The sequence below is a fragment of the Xyrauchen texanus genome, chromosome 4 (genome assembly GCF_025860055.1).
Source record: "Xyrauchen texanus isolate HMW12.3.18 chromosome 4, RBS_HiC_50CHRs, whole genome shotgun sequence".
In the NCBI taxonomy this organism is placed as follows: Eukaryota; Metazoa; Chordata; class Actinopteri; order Cypriniformes; family Catostomidae; genus Xyrauchen; species Xyrauchen texanus.
Window position 1 is genome coordinate 50,915,930 of NC_068279.1, and position 25,254 is coordinate 50,941,183.

Consider the following 25,254-nt stretch of genomic DNA (forward strand, 5'->3'; position numbering starts at 1 on the left):
ACAAATTGACAAGCACTTACTGGGCAGAATGGCTCTTCAAATGGCGGACGAAATTGGAGGTTGTCGTCTGGCTGTCCGCGATCTTAACGTTGCATGTCTTGCAAAGCGCTGTTCGTCTTTTGCCATCTTGATAATAATTTTTGAAGCCGAAGCGATGACCCTCGGTAACGTTACCCCTCGGCTGACATGTTGATGTGTTATCTGATCTAAGTGGGCGTGGTGTGCGTAAGGTACGAGAGGGCATGGCTGATGATAGCCTATAGTGTCGTGAGTATTCTCAGCCTGCGCTCCAGCTGGATCAACTTTATTTTTTAAAATAATTTACATATTTTATATTCAAATTGAAAACATGATGTCATTAACACTCAAGTCATTCAAGTCTTCGTGTCTCAAGTCAAGTCAAGTCCCTAGTCTTTAACTTCCAAGTCCGAGTCAAGTCTCAAGTATTTTATTTTTTGTCAAGTCAAGTCACAAGTCATAAAAATAGCGACTCGACTCGAGTCGACTCGAGTCCAAGTCACCAAGTCACAAGTCCCCATGTCTGCCTATATTCCAATCATTTTAACTACCTAAAATCAGTGCATATAACCTTAAACATTTGGAGCTTCTGATACTGGTTTCTAGTGTTGTAATACTAGTGCAAGTCAGTTACAGGCTGCTTGTTAAGCTTCAGCCAATCACAACACTGCCTCCCCTCCTCCACTCATTTGCAGCCTCTTTGATCTATGCTTGAGACCTGCGCTGCTTGCTTCAGCCCGGTCTTTTGGATGCGAACGGTGTAGTAAGATGAATCGCGAAGATTACGTGAGTGCCATGAGTAACCGCTTAATAATATAATTGAACGAATTCAGAACAGACAGGAGCAGCCGAGTACTTCTGGAGCTCTTGTAGAAAGGTGAGTACTTTGAATTAGCTGGCAAATATCTGTAAAGGACCTCAATTCACCGTGTGTTTCAAAAAGTTTTACGTTAAGTTTGCGTTCCTCATGCAACTCTATTAATGTTATTGGGGTCCCCGCTTAAGTTTACCATAAACATTTGACGGAGTAATTTAAGTAAATCATGTTTAAGTAGTGTTAATAAAATATTCTGTGTTGTCTCAGTGAATTTCATTGGGGAGACCGGTTGAAGTGTGTGTTGTAGTGTTTGCCAACATTAGCCTAACTATGTTGCAAGCTGACTTAGTAAAAATGCTATGTGTGGAAATGACACCTTTTGATCAACATTTCTGCTGTTAATGGTTTTAATAAATGGAGGACTGCCCTTACGCAGTATATTTCAGCAGCTCAATTTAAAATATTTATTGATGGCAGTGAAATTATGGTCTGGCAGTAACGTTATCTAACTATAAGACCAACAAAATTAATATTAATTAACTTTGCGAATACAATAAAAAGATGAATGTATTATCCAGGATGATTACAAACATCTAGTTAATGTAATTTAAAGTAGGCTACGTTTTTGGGTCGATAGGGCAGTTGATACGCCTAGAGATTACGTCATGCATTATGTAAAGGCTTTAAAGTTTGGAGACTCTTAAAGGAGGACTTGTTTTCAACATGCTTAGTCCACAGCTTGTCGTATGTGTCCTGACATTAGATGGCTTGACTGACTGATCAGGAGCTAGGTCTGACCAATATGATTGTTAAAGTGCCTGTGATTGTACAGGTGCTTTATAAGCTATCCAAAAATGTGAATATAAAATACCAAAACGAAATAAGGTGTGTGAGCGTGTGGTAGTAAAACTAAAGCTGCTTGCCTTCTCAACCTATTACACACACACACACTGACTTATTCATCTTAGTTCATAACTAAAGGACTGCCTTTTGTAGTTATCTTTTTTACAAACAAATACAAAAATGCTCCCAATACATATTGGCCAGGGGGTCATTACATGCAATGTTTTTGATTGGCTCTCACACATCACAAGAGAATCAGGTAGTAGTACTTCATCTCAGGCTGATATAAATCTAGACTCTGTCACCATAATTGCCAGACTCTTAACATCTACCTCTTCCCTAACAATTTCTAATCTAAACACTGGTGGGGTGCAGTGTACAGCCTGGATGGCTACACTGTTGTAGAGTTTGATTTCAGGGAATAAAGTAAGATGGTTGATCGTATCCAACCACTCGAGGGTAAGAATACCAGGGTAAGCCAATCAGGCAGCCAGCTTACCTGTGGGAAAACCCTCTGGGAACAAAGTTGGCTGGCATCATCCCTCAATGGTTAATCTGTGTACATGATATGCAAGTTTCTTTGCACCTTTAGTAGCAAATTATGAATTTGCTGTACTGATAGGTTTGCAGCAGTGGTAACTTATTACTTCATTCCTATGTTTAGACAGTAATTGTGTTTAAAGGTAAACTATATTTAAAAAGGCTAAAAACACCAGGGTAATACGCCGCCATCAACATCTCTTTAACCTGCACCTCCACAACTTCACATGTATGAGTGTAATAAAATATAGCCCTAATCATGAGAGAGTGCTCAATCCTGTCTGCTGTGTCGATTTAAATTAGCCTCATAAAATACATGGATGGTCTTAATTTGATCTTTGGAATAGTGGCTGACAGGCATGCATATTAGTTCATATCTTGTCATGTATTCTCTTTTGGCAGCATTAGAGACCTCTGGGTATCAAGCCCCATTGGTCCGGACAGGTGATTTTGGATGATCCAGCTACCTAATCACTGAAGAACACCTGAGATTCCTGCTTTCATGTGGATTGCTGAAATCCTGGATGTATCAGTCAGTACAGTGAAACCAAGATTGAGGTATGAACAATTAAGGCATATACACACACACACACAATATATTTTCCTCAAATTACAAGGCTAAAGTTTAAATTATTTAATTCAAAAATTGTGTTGTCAATTTATTCACTAGATTTGTTTTATATATTAGTATATGTTCAGTGAAATGGTCAGACATTTTAAGCTGGCAGTGGGTGTCTGTAGGTCAAAGTAAAGTGGAATAATCTAAAGTTCAATATCGTAATGTAATGCATATAGGTCAGACATTACATTTGGGTGACACACTTGGTCATTCTGAGCATGAAAACCAATGGCCATATTCTTTACATTCAAAACCAATAGTTTGGCTTAGTTTATTATTGAGGAAAAACGCATTTAATGTAAACATGTATTTTCAAGGGTTTTTTTTTTCTTCAAGGTGTATTTATTACTGAAGCTGCTATTATTATTATTGATGCTGTTATCTTTATCAGAAGTTTGTGTAACATGTTCACGTTCTGTAAAATGTAGTACACTTTGATTGAAATGGAGTTCTTTTCTCTCCTAGGCGCTTCAAATTGTCCTACCTGATGAGGTATGAACATCTATTTTTTATTTTTTTTTTTGAAAATTTTATTTAGCTTTTTTCAAATACAATAACAAACATCAGATACAACACACAGAAGGCAACCGCCACAAATACAAAACGACAACAATCAAAAAAAAAACAAAAAAAAAGAGGGATACAATGTAAGACAGTTAGAAAATTAACTTTCTCAAATTAAGTCATGTGGTACTATATTTATATATTCAAAAAGGGTTTCCAGATTTTATGAAATAAGTCACTCCTGTTTCTCATTGAATATGTGATCTTCTCTAAGGGTACACAGCTGCAAATCTCCGACAACCACAATCCAATTGGCACATCAGTGTCTGCTTTCCATTTCAAAACAATAAATTTTTTTAGCTATTATTAACAACATTTCAGTAAGCTTAATAGCTTGTCTGTTTCGGAGGTTAGAGTTGGTAAAATTGCCTAATAAACACACCTCTGGATCCATTGGAAAATCAATTCCATGAATCCGTGATATGCCATCGCATACTTGCACCCAAAACACCTTAACTTTAGGACACAACCAGGTAGAATGCAAAAATTGTCCTTCTTCTGTACCACATCTGAAGCAGAGGGGTGAAATACTGTTGTTAAATTTATGTAATCTAAATGGAGTGTAGTAGAGCTGGTGTAAAAAATTAAACTGAATTAATCTATACCTAGAATTCAAGGTTGAGGTGACCCCATCTTTACATAATTGATCCCACAGGTCCCCATCTATTCTTACGATTTGAGATTAGAGCTTCATATATTCTAGAGATTGTTTTATATAGTGGTTTATCAGAATAACAGAGTTGCTCAAGTGTCAAATCCGGTATCTTAGGATACGTTTTTGCATTGACTCTTAAACAATCTCGTAATTGCAGATAACTAAAGAATTCTTTATTACTCAAATGATATCTATTTTTTAACTGTTCAAATGACATTAAAACCTCACCATCAAAGCAGTGTTCCAACAGTTTAATTCCTTTGTCTGCCCATATCTTAAAATTTTTGTTTTGATGACACATTGGTAGCAATTTGTTACCCCATAAAGGTGTTTTAGGGGAAAGAAAGTTACTCTGTCCCAGCAGAGACCGCAGTTTATACCAAGTCTGAACTGAGTGAATAATCCTGGGATTATTAGTTCTTGTTTTTATCTGTTTGTCATCCCATGTATATAAAATATTGACAGGGCATTCTTCTTTTAACTCTTATTTCTCCATATTCAGCCAAGAGGGAAAGGGAGTATTAGCAAACATCTGAGCTAAGAACCTGGATTGGGCTGCCCAATAATACATCTTAAAATTGGGAAGTCTCAGTCCTCCTTGCCTATAATCCAAAGTCAGTTTATCAAGGCTGATCCTAGGGGTTTTACGGTGCCAAATAAATGATCTTATTAACCTATTAAGAGAAGTGAAAAAGCAATTGGGGATTAATATTGGAAGAGATTGAAAGGCGTATAAAAATTTGGGCAAAATATTCATTTTAACTGCATTTATTCTACCCAGTAATGTGAGTGGTAGATCCATCCAATTGGTTAAATCTCTACCCACTTTCTCTAAAAGACTAGCCAAATTAAGTTTATAGAGATTCTTTAAGTTACCATCTACCATCTACCTGAATACCCAAATAATTAATTCCAGTAGGAGAGCACTTAAAGGAAAAGCCGTCCAGTGCAGTATAGTCGAACCCTGATAATGGCAAAATGACACTTTTGTCAATATTAACTTTGTATCCAGAGAAAGTGCTATATAATTGTAACACCCTCTGTAGATTAGCCAAAGAGCTTATAGGATCAGTAAGAAATACAAGAATATCATCGGCAAACAATGATATTTTATGCATTTCAGGGCTGATTCCAAAACCCTTTATATCAGGATTGCATCTAATAGTCTCGGCATCCTCTATACAAGGGAAATGTAGCAGAAGTAATTCCGTTAGTAACTATTTTTGCTTTAGGGGATTTATAAAGTGAATAAATTAGATCAATAAATGCAGCTCCAAATCCAAATTTTTTCAGCACTTCAAAAAGATATGACCACTTGACGCGATCAAAAGCCTTTTCGGCATCAAGAGAAACAGCTACTCCCGGTATGCGATTCTCTTTAGCAGTATGAATGACATTAAAAAATCTCCTCAAATTATTTGATGATATTCTCTCAATTACAAAACCAGTTTGGTCTGGGTTAATCAGCAGAGGAAGACAAGTTTCTAATCTCTTGGCTATCATTTTAGTAACTAATTTATAATCCACATTAAGGAGTGAAATTGGCCTATAGGACGCACATTTCAGCGGATCCTTACCTTTTTTGTATATTACAGAAATTATTGCATTGGAGAAAGAATCTGGAAAACATTTGTCTATCCTAGACTGGTCAAGTACTTCCAGCAAGTAAGGCACAAGCAAATCTTTAAATACTTTATAAAACTCTGATGGGAAGCCGTCCTCACCCGGAGATCTATTATTAGGCATTAAAAGAATGGTTTCAATCAACTCGGGGGCAGAAAAAGGCTGATCCAAATCGATCCTGTCATCCTCTGAAACGCATGGTAATTGAATTGAGGATAAGAAAGAATCCATTTGTGAACTATCTGTACTTGCCTGAGAAGTATATAACTCTGTGTAATATTGCTTAAATGCATCATTAATCTCTAGAGGAATGTATGTTTCCGCATTACCTGTATTTATAGCATTTATCATTCGTTTCTGTTCATCTCGTTTTAATTGCCAGGCCAAAACTTTGTGTGCTTTCTCGCCAAGCTCATAATAACGCTGTTTAGAGCTAATAATAGCCCTCTCTGCCTGGTAGGTGTTCATTTTATTATACTCCATTTTTTGAAGTAATTCCCTATAAACATCCTTATTCTGATCTGTATGGTATATCTTTTCAAGTGCTGAGATTTCAGATTCTAGCTCATTCAGTTTGGATTTTTTTGATTTTATTAACCCCTTAGTATATGCAATACAATGGCCCCTAAGATACTATGGAATAAAATCACTGTCAAAAATAATCGTACGTAATTCAAAACATTTGTGTGTAATTTTAATATACTCGTGCGTAATTTAAAACTATTGTATGTAATTCTGTTTTTTGTCAGAGTTGGATTCCAAAATCTACGACCACGACAGTTTACAGATAGCGATTTTGTGAGTTTTTTAGAGTACAACTCTAAAATGTACGACTGTGACAGTTTACAGACACAGCACTTGTTTTCACAACAGCTCTGTTACACACACGACATGCAATTACGACCACGAAGTGCGGCGTGTGAAACGACTGTCAAAAATACGTCATCAAGGTCACAGGCATTACTATCCGAGGGAAGATGAATCGATTCAACGAGCGCGCATGCGCCCACCAACTTTTTAAATCACTGGCGCCGAGATGGCGGATCAACAGCCGAGCGCTCACTCCTCGTCTCAGGTAAATTAATCTTTTTACCTGAGGCGTTCTAGTAGCTGCGTCATCAGCGGTCCCTGTAAGTCAAATTACTCTGACATTAATATTATACTTAGACAAAATTATATATTTTATTAGTGAACAATGAAATATGACTTCAATACTTGAACACTATATAAGTGATAATATAATGTAATATAAGTGAACACTTATATTACATTATATTATTATTAACCTGTGTATTACAGTGCATGTAAGTAACACGGCTGTTATGAAGTCAACACTTAAAATTGCTCATTCTTTTATGTAGCCCTATCTCATCGCGCTACAGGCTGCAGTGATTACCTCCTAAACTGTCTTCTTTAAGCACCTAACGTTACATGTACTCTGAGAGTTTTTCTTACCTACTATAATATCTCTGTAATATTGCTCCTCTCTGTTATTAGTGATAACTAACCCTTAAACACACAAAAAATTAATTTACCTGAGACGAGGAGTGAGCGCTCGGCTGTTGATCCGCCATCTCGGCGCCAGTGATTTAAAAAGTTGGTGGGGCGCATGCGCACTTCGTTGAATCGATTCATCTTCCCTCGGATAGTAATGCCTGTGACCTTGATGACGTATTTTTGACAGTCGTTTACGCACGCCGCACTTCGTGGTCGTAATTCGCATGTCGTGTGTGTAACAGAGCTGTTGTGAAAACAAGTGCTGTGTCTGTAAACTGTCACAGTCGTACATTTTAGAGTTGTACTCTAAAAAACTCACAAAATCGCTATCTGTAAACTGTCGTGGTCGTAGATTTTGGAATCCAACTCTGACAAAAAACAGAATTACATACAATAGTTTTAAATTACGCACGAGTATATTAAAATTACACACAAATGTTTTGAATTACGTACGATTATTTTTGACAGTGATTTTATTCCATAAGATACGCCTTTAAAGTGTCCCATAATATAAAGCTATTGGAACAGGAAGATTTATTCGTAGCAGTAAAAATATCGATTTGTTCTCTAATAAACTTTTGGAATTCCGATTGTTTAAGAAGAATGGGATTTAGCCTCCACCTGTAAGTTTGTCCTGTTTTCTCTCGGATGGACAATGACATTACAAGGGGAGAATGGTCACTCAATAAACGAGGAAGATATTCAACATCCATCACACAGTATAGAAGTTGGGTGGATAACAAAAAATAATCTATACGAGTGTGTGTATCATGAGGATGTGAATGAAAAGAGTAATCTCTAACATGTTCATGCCTCCAGACATCTGTTAGGTTTAAATCTTTTTTAAAAGCAGTGGTAGATTTAGCTGCTTTAGAAAGAGGCAATGTTCTGGTTGAAGATCTATCAAGTACATTGTCGAGACAAAAGTTAAAGTCACCTCCTACCAAGAGTGAGCCTGATGATTGAGCGATTTGAAGGAAAACATTTTGTATAAACAAGTGATCATCAATATTTGGAGCATATATATTTAACATCGTCCACTGTTCAGAATACATATGTCCTTGTATCATTACTATCGCCCAGAAGGGTCAAGTACCGATTTTGTAACTGTAAATGGGACATTTTTATTTACCAGTGTAGCCGTTCCCCTTGACTTAGAATTAAACGAGGATGCAAAGACTTGACCTACCCACTCTCTTTTTAATTTTTTATGCTCCGAGTCTGTTAAATGGGTTTCCTGCAGGAAAACTATTTCTGCCCTCAACTTCTTAAGGTACATATAGACTCTTTTTCTTTTAACTGGACTATGTAGACCCTTAGTATTAAATGTCACAAATGTCAAAGGTTTTGTCAAGTATACTCTATGGTATCCAGATCACCATATAAAATACCCTCATAAAAAAATTTACATTTATCCTGATCGATCCACTATCACCCTGGAATTGAAATGTTGACATGCATCTCTCCGGGAAAAACACACACACACACAAAAACAAAGAACCCACATATAACACAGAAATCCTACTAAAGCTGCTGAACCAGAACTATCAGCAGCTGAGGAAAAAAAAAACGTTGAGAAACGATTAGCTCGCACTTCCTTCCCAATCAAGAGTGGAGGGCTAACCCCGAGCTCTCTTTATACATAAAACACACTGATGTAAACAACATTCGTTTATAACAATAACAATAATGGCCCAAACTTATTGAACTCAATTAGAAATGCACTCATGTGTAGTCGCCCTAAAAAATGTCCATGTCTGGCCTCAGTCCATAATCAAATGAAATCCCTCACTGATACTAAAACCAGAGAGACAATTTAAATAAATAAATAAAATATAATAATAATAAATGAATATTTATTATATATATATATATATATATATATATATATATATATATATATATATATATATATATATATATATATATATATGCACCTATACATACAAAGGAAAATAAACAAATAAATCGTGGGCGACCAAAGATTATCAGGTAAAGATCCCCAAGTATCCGTTTAACAAATCACTCACCCACCCAGATCTAACAACTGGGACGAGTATAAGAATATCCATCCCGAAGCGCCGCAGACTCCGCCGCTTCAACTACAGCTCAGTCACGTTCCGACAGAAACTTGAGGACTTCATCAGGTGTGTGACAGAACTGTGTTCCACCATCCTCCGTAAGAATACGAATACGAGCGGGATATACGAGATGGCATTTTACATTCTTCTCCTTTAATGTCTTAAGCGCTGGGATCATCCCTCTTCTGCGGTTCATCACGTCTGATGAGAAATCCGGAAAAAAGCTGACTCTTCCCATCAACGGAAATTGGGGCTTTATCTCGGGCAATACGGAGAATACTTTCCCGGTCCTGGAATCTCAGAAGCCGAATCAGGACAGGCCGTGGAGCCTTTCCCGGGATTCGCACTGCCGGAACGCGGTGTGCACGCGCTGTCCATTGGAGCGCCGAAGTTCTCTTCTCCTAAAACGTTCGGCAGCCATGTCTTAAAACATTCGACCATATCCCGACCTTCAACTCCTTCACTCAATCCAATCAAGCGGATGTTATTCCGTCTGTTGGAGTTTTCTATATATTCCAGTTTATTTCTACGAATCTCGTTGTCTTTTTTTGAGGAGACTGAGGGACCGCTCACTTCCCGAAACTGCATCTTCCACATCACTGATTCTTTGCTCGGCCGTAGTGATCCGGACTTGCATAGATGATACGGACAGGGTCAGGGTATCAATTGATCCCTGAATGGAGTTACGAAGGTCTGACATTTGAGAGATCAGCTCCTGCTTAAAAGTCCCAATGATCTCTCGAAATTCTTTCAGCGCGGCGGCGAGCATCCCCGCTGAATTTTCCCCCTCCGAGGCAATACCCTCGGCGTCCTTTTGCGGAGACTTTCTCTCAGTTGTTTCGGCGGATCTATGCTCCTCTTTCCTAGGTTTTGGTCGACGCTGCATAATTCCACGTTCCACACAAGTATTCGGCGGACTATTTACTACTATTTGGGCAATGTGTCAGTGTTTATTTCAACAGATATTAGGCGATTTTCAAGAGCTCTCCTGGTTGCGACTCACTACCACGAGCTCATCACGTGACTCCGAGGTATGAACGTCTTTCTAATGCAGAACTTGATGAAGTGGTCCAGCAGTTGGTTGGAGAAAATGAAGAGATCGAAGCAAATGCTGTTTTGGCCAGACTAGCTGCTATGGGTGTTCGAGTGCAGAGAAGAGTGAGAGAGCGTTTGATTCGAGTGAATCCAGCTGGATCCGCACAAAGAGCATTGTCTCACCGACTGCATCGGAGAACCTACAGTGTTGCAGGACCCAACTCGCTGTGGCACATAGATGGGAACCACAAGCTCATCAGGTATATGCGGATGATAAATTGGTTACAGTGAGACTAAACACTCAACTAACAGAATAGGTTAAATGTTAGTATCATGAACGTGGCTGCACAAATCTGTCCAACACAATGCTGTCAATTTCTGAGACCAATCAAATAAGTTATTAGCATGTACGGAGCCTAGTTAATAAGGATAGTTATGTTAAGAATAGCCTACAGCTGGATGGCCGACGTTAGCACACTGTACATGGCTACTAGTCAATATCGACTGCCACCAACCACCACCCCCCTGGCCCGCGCACCACATTTACGCTGTCATTCTGTGGAAAATGCTGCATTATGTACAAAATTGCACTTTGACTGCACTCCTATATTTTTGGCAGGTTTAAGCATAGTACCTTGAATTTATTAACGTAATCTTAACACAGAATACAAATAACAGCTTCTTGTTTCATTTTTAGATGGAGAATAGTGATCCATGGTGGAATCTGTGGCTTCAGCAGGCTGGTTGTGTTTTTGCAGGCTTCAGATAATAACAGAAGTAGCACAGTGTTTGACCAGTTTGTTCAAGCCACTGCTAGGTGTGGGGTACCGTCTCAAATAAGGTGTGACCATGGGGGAGAAAACAATGCTGTTTGCTTGTTCATGAACATTTACCGTGGATTAGAAAGAGGAAGTGCTATCCGGGGCAGAAGTGTCCATAACCAGCGAATTGAGAGGCTTTGGGGAGATCTCTGGAGAGGTATGACTAATGTGTACCACCAGCATTTCACCTTCCTTGAAAATGATGGAATCATTGACTGCACCAATGAGCTGCACCTGTGGGCACTGCATTATGTTTACCTGCCACGGATTAAGCGGGACCTGGAAGTTTTCAGGGAACAATGGAAGGAGGCTTGCGCACTGTTGGCCACCACACACCATATCAGATATTTGTCCAAGGATGTCTTCAGAGGCAAATGCAACCACTCACAGCCATGGCAGAGATTTTTGAATCCAACACTGCTCAAGTTGCTGATGCTGCAGTTCCTGCTCTGAATTGGCAAGAAAGAGTAACCGTTCCTGCTTACCAATTCAGTCCAAGACCTGCACAGATGCATCAACTCCAGGATGTGGACACTTTGGCAGGACCGATTGGTAGTCTAGCCATAGATGCACTCCAAAGTGTCATTGACATTTTGGAACAGTAATTTTTGTCCATGCCTCTGTATTGTTTCTTTGTATCTCTCTCCCACCGGAGGGACCAGTTAGTCTCTCTGTGTCAGCTAGAGGAGATACTGGTCCAAAAGGCAACAGTAGACCAGACTGCTCAACTGCTGTGGAAGGGTGAGTAATTGACTAGTTCAGCTTCAGCCTTTACCATCCTCTTGGCTCTCTTCTCCGCCTCACATACTCCCATTTATAATAACAGTGGCATTTATGCTCTTACAATCCTAACCAATCTTATTTTTGGTGATGACATCAACGGTTGTATATTTCTCTGTCTTGTCAAAGACACTGGCAAGAAACCGTTGTACTATCAAGGGAAGATGACCTTATAATAGCTTCACAGTGTAAGGTCTAGTGTCCGTGTAAGTATTCTTTCTAATTAACTTGTTGTGTCTGTGTCTCTCTCAGGACTGCACTCTAATCCAGGGGATAATGAATCCCCTGGGGAAAGGGAGGGTTAGATGCCGTGATAACACAGGTAAACTGTGTTTACCTGTTTACCTGTTTAACTGTGTTTTGGACTCAAGATGGCGCCGAGTATGGCTGCTGCGTTGCGAGCTCCGTTACAATACTGCGGTTTATTGTTTGTTTTGTTTACAGTTCTTTGTTTTTTTGTCTTGGATGTTGTCTGCCTTATTGTTTACGACAGACAAACGCTTTTGGACATTAGTTCTACAATCACACATCGAAAACCGGACTTCAAATTCCTTAATGCCGACCCGCTGTTTACAAACACGCCGGCGGAGCCCTTTGTCTGTGCTGCTCGGCCGCGGAAACGCAGAAGGAAAAGAGGAAAACGAGCCGGCGTTCTCATCAGAGTAAGACGTTGGAAAACAAACTCTGCGAGCTGAGAGCGCGGATCTCTTTCCAACGAGAGACGAGGGACTGCTGCGTTATGTGCCTTACAGAAACCTGGCTGTCTACGGAGATTCCAGACTCGGCCATCGAAATCACGGGCTTTTCCGTGCACCGAGCGGACAGAGCGAAAGACCTCTCTGGTAAAAGCAGAGGTGGTGGTGTATGTTTTATGATCAACAAATCATGGTGTGATCAGAGGAACTTACATTTCATCAAGTCTTTTTGCTCTCCTGATCTGGAATATCTCATGCTTCTGTGTCGACCATTCTGGCTGCCGAGGGAATTCACAGCGGTTATCATCACAGCTGTGTACATCCCCCGCAAGCCGACACAGACCGGGCACTCAGGGAACTGTATGGGTGTATAAGTGAGCAGGAAACCGCGCACCCTGAGGCTGCGTTCATTGTTGCCGGGGACTTTAACAAAGCCAACTTCAAAGCAATCGCCCCAAAATACCACCAACACATAAAGTTCAACACACGAGGGGACCGGGTTTTGGATCATTGTTACTCTCCCTTCCGGAAGGCTACAAATCCCTCCCCGCCCCCCATTTGGCAAATCGGACCATTCTTCCGTTCTGCTTCTGCCCGCTTACAGGCAGAAACTGAAACAGGAAGCACCCACCCTCAGAACGATCCAGTGCTGGTCGGACCAATCAGACTCTGCGCTACAAGACTGTTTTGATCACGCGGACTGGGAGATGTTCCGGTCCGCCTCTGATGACGACATCGAGGTTTACGCTGACAGCGTAACGTGTTTCATCAGGAAGTGCGTAGAGGACGTTGTTCCGACCAAAACTATACGGATATACCCCAACCAGAAACCATGGGTTAACGGCGATGTTCGCGCGGCACTCACTGCGCGGACCTCCGCTTTAATTCTCCTAACACGGAGGAGCGTAAACAAGCCAGTTATGCCCTCCGTAACACTATCAGTGCAGCTAAACGCCAGTACAGGCACAAACTTGAAAGTCAGTTCAACACCACTGACTCCAGAAGTATGTGGCAGGGAATTAACACAATCACGGACTACAAGCGGAATAAAGTCTCCGCCATGAACACCGCTGCATCTCTCCCGGACGAACTTAATACATTTTATGCTCGTTTTGAGGACAGTAACACCGCCCTCGCGGAGAGTGCACTCGCGACTGACGCTACAGAGGTTGATTCACTCTCCGTCTCTGTTGTGGATGTAACCCGATCATTCCGACGGGTGAACATCCGTAAAGCTGCGGGTCCAGACGGCATTCCGGGCCGCGTCATCAGAGCGTGCGCGAATCAACTGGCTGGTGTTTTTACGGACATTTTCAATCTGTCCCTCTCCCTGTCTGTAGTCCCCACATGCTTCAAAATATCAACCATTGTGCCTGTACCGAAGCAAGCTATAATCACATGCTTAAATGACTGGCGTCCTGTTGCTCTGACCCCCATCATCAGCAAATGCTTCGAGAGGTTAATCAGAGATCACATCTGCTCTGTTCTGCCCCCTCTTTGGACCCATTGCAGTTTGCCTACCGCAACAACCGCTCCACTGATGATGCCATTGCATCTACAATACACACTGCTCTCTCCCACCTGTAAAAAGGAACACATATGTGAGAATGCTGTTTGTAGACTACAGCTCAGCATTCAACACCATAGTGCCCTCCAAGCTTGATGAGAAACTCCGGGCTCTGGGCTTAAACAGCTCGCTGTGCAGCTGGATCCTGGATTTCCTGTCAGGCAGACGTCAGGTGGTTAGAATGGGCAGCAACACCTCCTCATCACTGACCCTCAACACTGGAGCCCCGCAGGGCTGTGTTCTCAGCCCACTCCTGTATTCCCTGTACACACATGACTGTGTGGCAACACATAGCTCCAATGCCATCATTAAGTTTGCTGACGATACGACGGTGGTAGGTCTGATCACTGACAATGATGAAAGAGCCTACAGAGAGGAGGTGCACACTCTGACACGCTGGTGTCAGGAGCACAACCTCTCCCTCAACGTCAGTAAAACCAAGGAGCTTGTTGTGGACTTCAGGAAGAAAGACGGAGAACACAGCCCCATCACCATCAATGGAGCACCGGTGGAGAGAGTCAGCAGCTTCAAGTTCCTCGGTGTCCACATTACTGAGGAACTCACATGGTCCGTCCACACTGAGGCCGTTGTGAAGAAGGCTCACCAGCGCCTCTTCTTCCTGAGACGGCTGAGGAAGTTTGGAATGAACCACCACATCCTCACACGGTCCTACACCAGCACTGTAGAGAGCATCCTGACTGGCTGCATCACCGCCTGGTACGGCAATAGCACCGCGCACAACTGCAAAGCCCTGCAAAGGGTGGTGCGAACTGCCAGGAACATCATCGGAGGTGAGCTTCCCTCCCTCCAGGACATATACACCAGGCGGTGTGTGAAAAAGCTCGGAGGATCATCAGAGACTCCAGTCACCCAAGTCATGGGCTGTTCTCACTGCTACCATCAGGCAGGCGGTATCGCAGCATCAGGACCCGCACCAGCCGACTACATGATAGCTTTTTCCCCAAGCAATCAGACTGTTGAACTCTTGATCTATCAGGATCAATAATTAGCACTGCACTTTATTCAGCTATAATCTCACACTGGACTGTCAACATATTCTCCTCAATACAACTGCTATATATATATATATACACATATATATTTCATATACTCCCACTTATTGTATTGTATTGTATATTCTGTTCTATATTCTGCATTGTATATAATTATTGTGTTGTGTAAGTATGTGTACATCTGATTTGTAAATTGTTTTGTGTAAGTATGTGTACATTTGATATGTAAATTGTTTTGTGTAAGTATGTTGTTTATTGTAATTGGTATATGTCTCGTCACTGTCATGACTGCTATGTTGCTCGGAACTGCACACAAGAATTTCACCTACTGTTGCACTTGTGTACATGGTAGTGTGACAATAAAGTGATTTGATTTGATTTGATTGAAACCAAACTTAATAGAACTCAACTCAAACTTTATGTCCCTGCCACCTATTAATTTCTTTGCCGTTCACAGGTGTGTTTTTGTCAATGTAGTTACTAGGTCAGTTGTAGAACACAGGACCTCCTCCAGCTGATAGAGGAGATCTCTTCTCCCCCATCTGTCAGTATGAAATGTGACTGGGCTGCAAGACAAATTGACTAAACTGACAGCAAGTGTCTGATTGCAGGTGGGAGAAACTCTAGGTTTAGAGACTGGAGCTTATTAACTTTACGTCCTATAAATGTAGCTAATGTTACGTAGCATTATTAGTGACTCCTCCTTTTGCTGTTGATGCTGCTATTATTAGTGTAGATGCAGATACATGTTGAATTGTGCACTTTACAATGCTCCAACCACACCATGTTCACTCTGACTTACAGAAATAGATCTGCTCTTTTTTTTTTTTTTGTCTTGTCTCATCTAGTGTAGTTATTGTGTTGTGTGGCGTCTTGAAAGTTGATTATTTTGTGATCTTGTTTTTAGCACCATGGACCTTGAGATTAATTGACATTTCGTTAATGTATGAACTCTGTATATTGATAAATGACAAACAAACTTTAACTAGTAGCCAAAGATGTACTGTTAGCTTTCCATTTCAGTATTCAGACCTGAGTCTGTAGCCCAGGGGAGATGTTTGGGGGACACTCTGACCTACACTGTACATTTACTGCCACACTGACAACTTATTGCTCATATTTTCCTCTGCTCCTTGCTTTCACAGTCATTTTCTGCTGCCTGTTACATAGGTGTCCTTTGAAGAATGAGGAGAGGGAGCTAGCCAATTGTTGAATATTACCGTGCTTGCACAGTGTGCGAGTGAAAATCATTAGTTGCTTTTTTTTATATACCGTCTGTTAGTTGCAATTTGATAATAATCGCGTTAAAATTAAGAAGCAGCGATGTGCCAAATAGGGGGAACAGTGGTTTGTTATGTGCACTCCACCAACTGTCTGGCGCTGCACTGCCGCACTTTAGAGTTCTGCCTCTTTTGTTCTGTCGACATTAAGTTACCAATTAACATTTAGGAAATCGATTTGTGAATAGATTCAGAATCATCCGCATCGCAATGCATCCAAGTATTGATTTATTTACTTATTTTCCCCCCACCCCTTCTAACCACAGGGGTATTGATAAACATTTATTTTTCTCCTGTAGACTGCTGTATGCAATGTCCAGTACACAGAGAGTACTTAGCAGTGGGAGAGCCAGTCAGACAGCTACCCTGTAACCACTTCTTTCATTCAGAATGGCTGGAAATGGTGCGTCATAACAAAGAGTTGAGCTTTTGTAAAATAAACTCCCAAAACAGATCCTTAATGACATTTAGTACTTTTATATGATATTCACAGTGCTCATTCAGGTATTAGGTCCTAAAGGAATTTTGAACATGCTTTGGCTACCTGGTAGAAACATTTATGTGGGGTCGACTCAAAATAAGTTAATGACACCAAACAATAAGCTCTTATAAAGAATTTTGCCAGCTTTACCTTTTAGAATTTCCTTAAAGGAATGTCAAATTACAATCAACTATACATTATTAGATGCTAAATGCAGAATTAGATCACCCATGCTGAAGTTGCCCTACTATAGCAGTCATTGAACATTAGCAGTGGGGGATTTTGCTGAGGTATTTTTGACTTGCCAGACAATGGTCAAAGAACAGCCTGAGCATCGTGTGAAATAGGACTAAAATGAGTCCACTTGTTAACTCTTGTGAGAGAACTGCCCAAAGCTAATGTAATCTATATTCTGTTCTATGGCCACATAGCATGTCCAGTGTGTAGGAAGAGTTTAAACGGAGCAGACCGCAGCAGCCAGACTCCATCAGCATATCCACCCTCTCCATGGATGCCGCAAACAGGAGAGATCGTCCTTCTGAGACCCCTGTCATCCCTCGGTTCTCCTCTCCTACATCAAACAAGCCGAGAAGACAAAGCTTGTCGCGTTCTCTTTTGCTATCTGTTGCAGTCATAATCATCTCAGTCTGATATTTCTTTGTATTTGTTTAATTTATTTAATGCCTTTCTGCACCATGTAAACAGTTACCCAAGCACATAACTGTTAATCAGAAGGTCACTGGTTCGATCCCCACAGCCGCCACCATTGTGTCCTTGAGCAAGACATTTAATCCAAGTTGCTCCGGGGGGATTGTCCCTATAATAAGTGCACTGTAAGTCGCTTTGGATAAAAGCATCTGCCAAATGCATAAATGTAAATGTACTCATACAGACGTCCTAACAGTTGGTTGAGTTCAAGCCCATGTCTTCTCAATTTTCACCTCTCAAGCAACTCCATCTTTCTTGAAATGCACTGCTGCAATACGCTATTGTGGGGAAATGCCAGACTTTATATACCATATCCTCTTTACACATCAGAAAATTAGCTAAATCCTGCAACTGAACCCTCTACGGCATATGGGATGGCTGTAGGGGTTACTTTCACTCTTGGCATTTACAGGGTCTGGACCTAACAATATAGCCCTGCAATAAATGTTATGTTTATGAAGGATATAATTATATATTTTGTTTGAGATTATGACCGGAAGATTGATCTCTGGTTATTTATTCTGGTTTTGTTTTATTGGATTGCATTATAAACCCATGGGCCAATGACTGGGTGATGGGCAATTGATGGGGTATCTTTAAAATGTTATGTTTACGAAATAAACCTTTCTCATGATTGTCTAGCTCTGTGGGTGTTTTTGATGTAGTCAGATGCAGATTGGAACATTGTAACCTTTTCTGTTAATGAAATGGCTAAGTAGGCAGCTTAAGCAGTATTCACACTGTGCTTGTTGCTTTATGATCTATCAATTAAGACTTGGTCGATATTAAATTGTTAACAGGGTTTCCCACCCCATGAACCTGGTTAAAATCAGGACATTGTCATTATTTTACCATGTCATCGGGATTAAGGGTAAAGGCTAGTCTAGTATGCCCCCTGCTGGTCATAACCTGCATTCAATAAAAATGTTCAGAGTAGTTTCATGTTTTCCAAATACATATTTATTACAATGGTCTGTATCCTAAACTAACATTTAATGAGTACCACTGTTGTAACTTTGCAGCCACACAATTGTTGATGTAATTATATAAAACTAAAGATTGATGAGTGGTGTGTAAAGCAAGAATGTCCAGTAATGTGTTTTTGTTTTTTTTTATCAAAAGAGGCAGTAGTGGAGCAAAAGGAGGCAATTTATCTTTATGAAAATAATTTAACTTTACAATTTATTTTAAGTCCTAAAACTGCAATCCAAATATTACATTTGTATAGGCTACACACAAAAGGAAGAAAAGGACCAAGAAATTAGAGGATCCTTAGTATGTTAAATAGTGGCAGGCAAACCCCCCCCAGGCTTACAGAAATGGTTTAACCCTACTACTCAGCAGCCAATGGAAAAGTGCGACACTCACCCCTTCAAACTGGACAAGTGGCCAAAGGGCTCAGAATTCTCTATTAAATAATGATTATAAGATCTTTGCCTTAATCTTCGCAAATAGAATCAAGTCAGTTATGGACCCCATTATAGATGAGGCCCAATCTGGCTTCTTAAAGAAAAGACATATTTCAAATAATATAAGATTAGTCTTAGACTTGTTGGACTACTCACATTTATGTACTGATAATGGATTTATACTTTTCTTAGATTTCTATAAAGCCTTCGATACGGTAGAGCATGCTTTTATTTTTAGGTCATTACAAAAATTTGGGTTTGGAGACTTTTTCTGTGACGCTATACTAACAATGTATAGGAACGCAAACAGTTCTATTAAACTAAAAGGTGGATCATCCTCTAGATTTGATCTAAAATGCGGTATTAGACAAGGTTGTCCAATCTCCCTTATCTTTTTTTGCTTTGTACTCAGCTTATGAATATTTATGTTAAATCAAGCCATTTAAAAGGTATATCTATAGCTGGCAGGGATGTTATCATATCCCAGTTAGCAGACGATACTGCACTGTTCCTAAAAGATCAGCATCAGGTCTCAGCCGCTCTTAAAGTAGTAGATGCCTTTTCTAAAGCTTCTGGCCTTAGTTTAAACATCAGTAAATGTGAACTATTATCTATTAAAGACTGCCAGTTACAACAGATTGCTAATATCCCAGTGAAGGAATCAATTACATATTTGGGGATTGTTATCTCAAAAGATCAAAAATCTACATGTAAGATAAATTTTGATCCCATTCTTCAGAAAACTAAAGCAAAGTTGAATCACTGGCTTTTGAGGGATTTATCTCTAAAAGGGCGAGTTTTGTTGTGTAAAGCTGAGGGACTGTCTAGATTAGTGTATGCTGCCACTTCACTCGATGTTTCTAAAGAGATGTGTAAAGTTATTGATACTGCTTTATTTAATTTTCTTTGGAGAAACAAAACACATTATATTAGGAAATCTATAATAATGAATACTTATGAATCAGGTGGATTAAACTTCCTTGATTTTTGTACTCTAAATAATATTTTTAAAATTAATTGGATTAGACATTTCATTCTAAATCCAAATTCTCTCTGGAATTTTATACCCAATTTTGTTTTCTCCAAAATAGGTGGTCTTGAGTTTCTCTTGATTTGCAATTACAAAATTGAAAAAATCCCTCTGATTTTATCTTCCTTTCATAAACAAATGTTGCTGGCTTGGTCCCTGTTATATAAACATAACTTTTCACCCCATAGATATTTAATTTGGAACAATTACAATATATTATTTAAAAATAAATCTTTATTTTTTGAAAGATGGCTTTTAGCAGGCATAACACACGTCTATCAGTTATTAAATCAAGAAGGCATGTTGCTCACTTATTCTGAGTTTCTAGTTGTCCATAAAATCCCAGTGACTCCAAGGGAGTTTGCTATTGTCATGGATGCAATTCCCACAGGGGTCCTGGCACTATTTAGAGCTAATACTCAAAACAGTATTGCGCCCCTCCTGCTTATGATTTATTTGATACTGCAATTGGGAAACTTTGTTTTGCCCCTGGAGTTTTAAATATTAATAAAACTATTCGTTCCTTACTTCAAAAGACAATGTCACTATACCAAACTGCACTGTTTATTGGAATAGACTGGTGGAAGGTTTAATATGGAAGGCCATATGGGCTTTACCAAACAAATATTTATTAGTAAATAAAGTTAAGGAAGTAACTTTCAAAATCTTACACCGATACTACCCAGTTAATGTTTTTCTTGTTAAATTTAAAAAGGATATTGATTCGAACTGTTCTTTGTGCAATACATTGCCTGAGACCTTGTTTCATTTATTTTGGCATTGTGCTCATGTAAGGAAATTTTGGAAAGATTTGACCAGATTTATTATTGATAACATTGATCCCACTTTTTCTTTATGTTTAGATAATGTTATATTTGGTTTTACTAATATCCCCTCAAATAAAAGGAAAGAATACTATATTATAAATTTAATTGTAATTTTTGCTAAATTTCATATACATAAATGTAAGTATAGTAAATCCCAACCTTTGTTTTTGGTTCTTGAAAAGAAATTCAAATATATATCAAGACTATTTTTAATTCAAATAATAAGAAAGCAATTAAAACTATTTCTATATGTGAGTCCTTCTTTGTATTTACATGATATTTAGCCTTCCCCCCTGGCTGTATTGTTTTTCTCTTTATGTATGTTTTATTGTAGTTTTGACTGTACAGTGACTTTGTTTGAATCTTAGTTAATAAAAAAAAAAAAAAAAAGGGCTCAGAATCACATGAAATCAACACGTTGTTTACGTGTTAATATTCGCGTATATTTGAACTGTCTGGCGTTCCATACTGCGCGCGCGTGTGCAGAAAAGAACTGTACAGATGTGTGGGACTTGTTAATTTGTGTGCACAATCATATTTTTTGTGCTCGAGTTTGTGATTTGCAAATTCTGCAGGTTTAAATTTTACGTGCGAGCTGTGTCATGGTGCTCAGTGATTCTTGAGATCAGGGACAAAACATGTCCACCAGATAAAACACAATTTGTGGGTAAAAAATTTACTTAATATTACACATACTCTTAACCAGAAGACTAAAAAGGGTAATGAAAGCACAACTAAATATTATTTCATGTTGTTTTATAAATATTTTTAATTCTAAATGATATGATATGTGACCAGTGTCTGTAAAAATCCTTGTCCGGAAGCAGGTGTCATTACATTACAATAGCTTAAAAACAATTAAAAGTAATTTTAAATTAAATGTTATATTTATTATGTGTAAGTAGTTCAGTAATTAATTTAATGAGAATCAAATGTTACAACTGAAAAACTGATTTTAATGTAGTTTTAAGACGTTTTAACTTGTGTCCAGGGTTTTTGTCAACACCGTCAGACCTTTTTTTTATATAAAAAAAATCAGGAATTATTGAGGGCAGCTAAAACTCTGAGGACCCCTTTATCACTTCCTTGTTCTTTCAAATGCCTTGAGACCACTCTAGCTCTGGTAAGTTTTTAATATTCTTTTAATTTTATACCTACTTGTTAATACTTTGCATGTCACAACCATAGTGTGTCAACACCATAAACAATGTAATGTAAGATTTGTATGATATTTTCTGTTATAAATGCTTAATTTAAGTATAAAGGTTACAAGCAATGAATGACAAACAAGATGGCTCCTGTGAGAAGCACATGTGTTATGAGAGGAAACATGGTATTTTGTCAACTCCGTTAGATGTCAACACCATCAGGATTTGTGTCTGACGGTGTTGACACTTTCTAAGACGGTGTTGACAAATGCCATTATGTGCATTATTCCTCATTTTAGTGTAGTTTACTTCAATGATATTACTTACCAAACATTTGATATTACTGTTGCTCAGTTTTATGTGTTGAATTTCAACCAATTGCCATATAGCTTCATGTTTTGAATTGAATCTCATTTTCATAGCCTCTCGAGTACTTGATATGTAATAAGGTGTTGCATATGATTATATGTATACTGACCGCATAATGGTATGCATTTCAGGCTAGAATGGCTAGGGAGAAGCTATCAGTGGAGGAATGAAAGAGAAGGAATAGGGAGTATCAAAAAAGAAGGCAAAAAAAAATTGATAGCCAGCCTGAGCTGAAAGAAGAGTTGCTTAGAAATGAGAGGGAAAGATGGAGAAATAGGGTGAAGGAGGGCAAAATAAAAAACATCAGTGATTTGGATGAAAGAGAAAAGAGGTATAAGAGAAGGTTTTGGAAACAAGCACAGAAAGAGTCAAGAGAACGCAAGAACAAAGCACAGGACGGCCAGCATGTAGACACCCCACCACAGAGTCCTTTGGACATCAGTCTTGAGGAGCCAAGGAGTAGTAGACAGCTAGTTGCTGGTGAAAGGGAAAGACGCAAAACTAGAAAAAGACACTCCAGAGAGATTAAAGCACTGAAAGACAAACTTGACAAGTACAAAAAAGAGAGGGACAAGCTGAGAAAGCGACTTGAATGTGGAAAACGTATTCAAAATGAGAAGACACAGGACTCACCTCGAACCAAAACAGAGATGATGGTTCAAGGGAGCCAACTCAGAAATCCTTTAATCAAAAGATCACTGCTCTTCCACCATGCAATGACTGCAGAGCTGAGAAGAAATGCTCCTCGTACCCACAGAAGAGGCAAACTTGCATCCCAGCATCCAAAACTGTCTTTGTCTGGCCAAATTCTCAAGAAGTATCGCCTTATCCACAGGGTTCATGAGTTTGGCCTGACTTACAAAACACTGACAGAAAAAATACCAAAACAAAGGAAGCCTAGGTTCCTCCAGACCATATCCCTAAGTGTTCACAGTGTGGCAGCGGGGGCGTGGTCAAGCGCCCGTCCGGGAGAGAAAAGCGGTAAGGGCGCTCACACCTGGGCTAAATTATGTCTAACACCTGTCTCTAATTGCAGTAGAGCGAGGAGAGCGGATAAAAAGCCAGCAGCCGCAGAGCAGGGGGAAGAGAGATCGACAATGAACTCAGCGTTCGAATACAGAGACATTGTAAATACTGTGTGACTAGAAAGGCAAATTAAAAGGCTTACCGTGTCTCGGAGTCTTGCTTCCTGTCATCCTTACAGTAGCGTTACACACAGTTTTTTGGAAAACAATGCAAGGATGACAACAGACAAGCAAGACACCATTACCAGGAAAAAAGTAAAACGTCAAAGGATGATTCTGACCGACACGATGCAAAACCTTCACATTGCATTTGTCCAGCAAAACCCTAACATTAGACTTAGTTACTCGTCCTTCTGTGCATTGCGTCCATTTCACGTTACATCTCCAAGAGCCTCAGACCGAAAGACATGTCTGTGTCTGTACCATGAGAATGCAACACTGATGCTTGAGGTCCTGAAGTCATTCAATGCTTTAACAACCAGCAAACTTGGAGAGAGTTTCCAACTTGTATGTTGTTCTCCAGCAAATGAATCTTGTCTTTTACGTACCTGCACCCGATGTCTGAACAAATGTTCAGTTCTTTCTCCAGAGCAAGGGAAAACACAAGTGGAGTGGAAGCAGTGGAAGCGTATTGAGGAGCGAATAGAAGATGTAGCTCACTTTCACACCAAACTTGTGAAACACACTGGCACTCTTTCAGAGCTTATGATTCTCTACCAAGACAAACTAAGAAATGAGACAACCACCCATGTCCACTCAGTTCAAAATCAAACCAAGGAGTACAGGAACATGATAACAAATTGTGATGAAACCACTGTTATTGTTCATGTTGACTTCTCTGAGGCCTGGAAATGTAAATTCAGCTCAGAAGTACAATCCTGTCACTATGGGCAAAACCTCCCACAGCTCACACTTCATACAGGCATGTTCTACACTAAACATGAAAAGGCAGGATTCTGCACGGTCTCAGAGTCCAAGCACCAGGATGCTGCAGCCATCTGGACCAATATGGATCAAATCCTGACAGCCATTCATGCAAGATTTCCAAAGATTAACACTGTTCACTTTTGGTCAGATGGTCCAAGCAAACAGTATAAAAATAAGAAGAACTTTCATCTCCTCTGTGCTGTCCCTCCCCAACTGGGATTCAAGAATGCAACGTGGTATTTCTTTCCTACATCACATGGCAAGGGTGCCCCAGATGGCATTGGGGCAACAGTTAATAGGTGTGCAGACAGTATTGTGCTGAGAGGTCGGACATTGTGGATGGCAGAGCATTTTATGAGATGGTGTCCAGCAGCCTAAGTGGTGTCAAGCTACAATACGTTACCAGTGATGATTTTCAGTCCTATGACACTCTCCTCATGCCACCCCTGAAATCCATCCCTGGAACAAGGAAGATTCATCAAGTTGTAGCTCAAGGGAACATCATCCATTGTAGAAACATTTCATGTTTTTGCAGTGAGCCACAGATTTGCCAGTGTTTCAGTCCTGTTACTCACACTTTGGATGGCATCCCTCAGGACCCAGATGAATGACCCAGTCCTCTGGCGATGCTGATGGAGGCCATGGAGAAAGAGCCTAGCAGAGAACCTGAGGGCACAACAACTGGGATAGGCCCCGATGATACTCAAAGTGGAGACTGGCTTGTTGTCATGTACGAACAGAACTGGTGGCTGGCTAAAGCCTTAACAATTGACCCAGAGCATCAAGATGTTCAAGTTGAATTTTTTCACCCTCATGGGCCAAATGTTTGTTTTCAGAAAAAACAAGGACGGCGGGATGTCTGCTTTGTGCCATTTACAGATA

At 39.8% G+C, this 25,254-nt stretch overlaps 1 protein-coding gene and 1 long non-coding RNA gene across 2 annotated transcripts in view; both read left to right on the top strand.

Moving 5' to 3' along the window:
* Window positions 1–768: 768 nt before the first annotated feature.
* LOC127635846 (uncharacterized) lies at window positions 769–18,216 on the top strand. Its single transcript, XR_007969522.1, has 4 exons — window positions 769–895; window positions 2,621–2,776; window positions 3,303–3,329; window positions 17,361–18,216. It is a non-coding gene; the product is annotated as an uncharacterized LOC127635846 (long non-coding RNA).
* A 3,784-nt stretch (window positions 18,217–22,000) lies between these two features.
* LOC127636564 (arginine/serine-rich coiled-coil protein 2-like) overlaps window positions 22,001–25,254 on the top strand; it is a 29,924-nt gene continuing 26,670 nt past the window's right edge. Inside the window, exon 1 of the mRNA XM_052117183.1 lies at window positions 22,001–22,026. The gene's annotated coding sequence lies outside the window, so the exon portion shown is untranslated. The remainder of the gene's footprint in view (window positions 22,027–25,254) is intronic.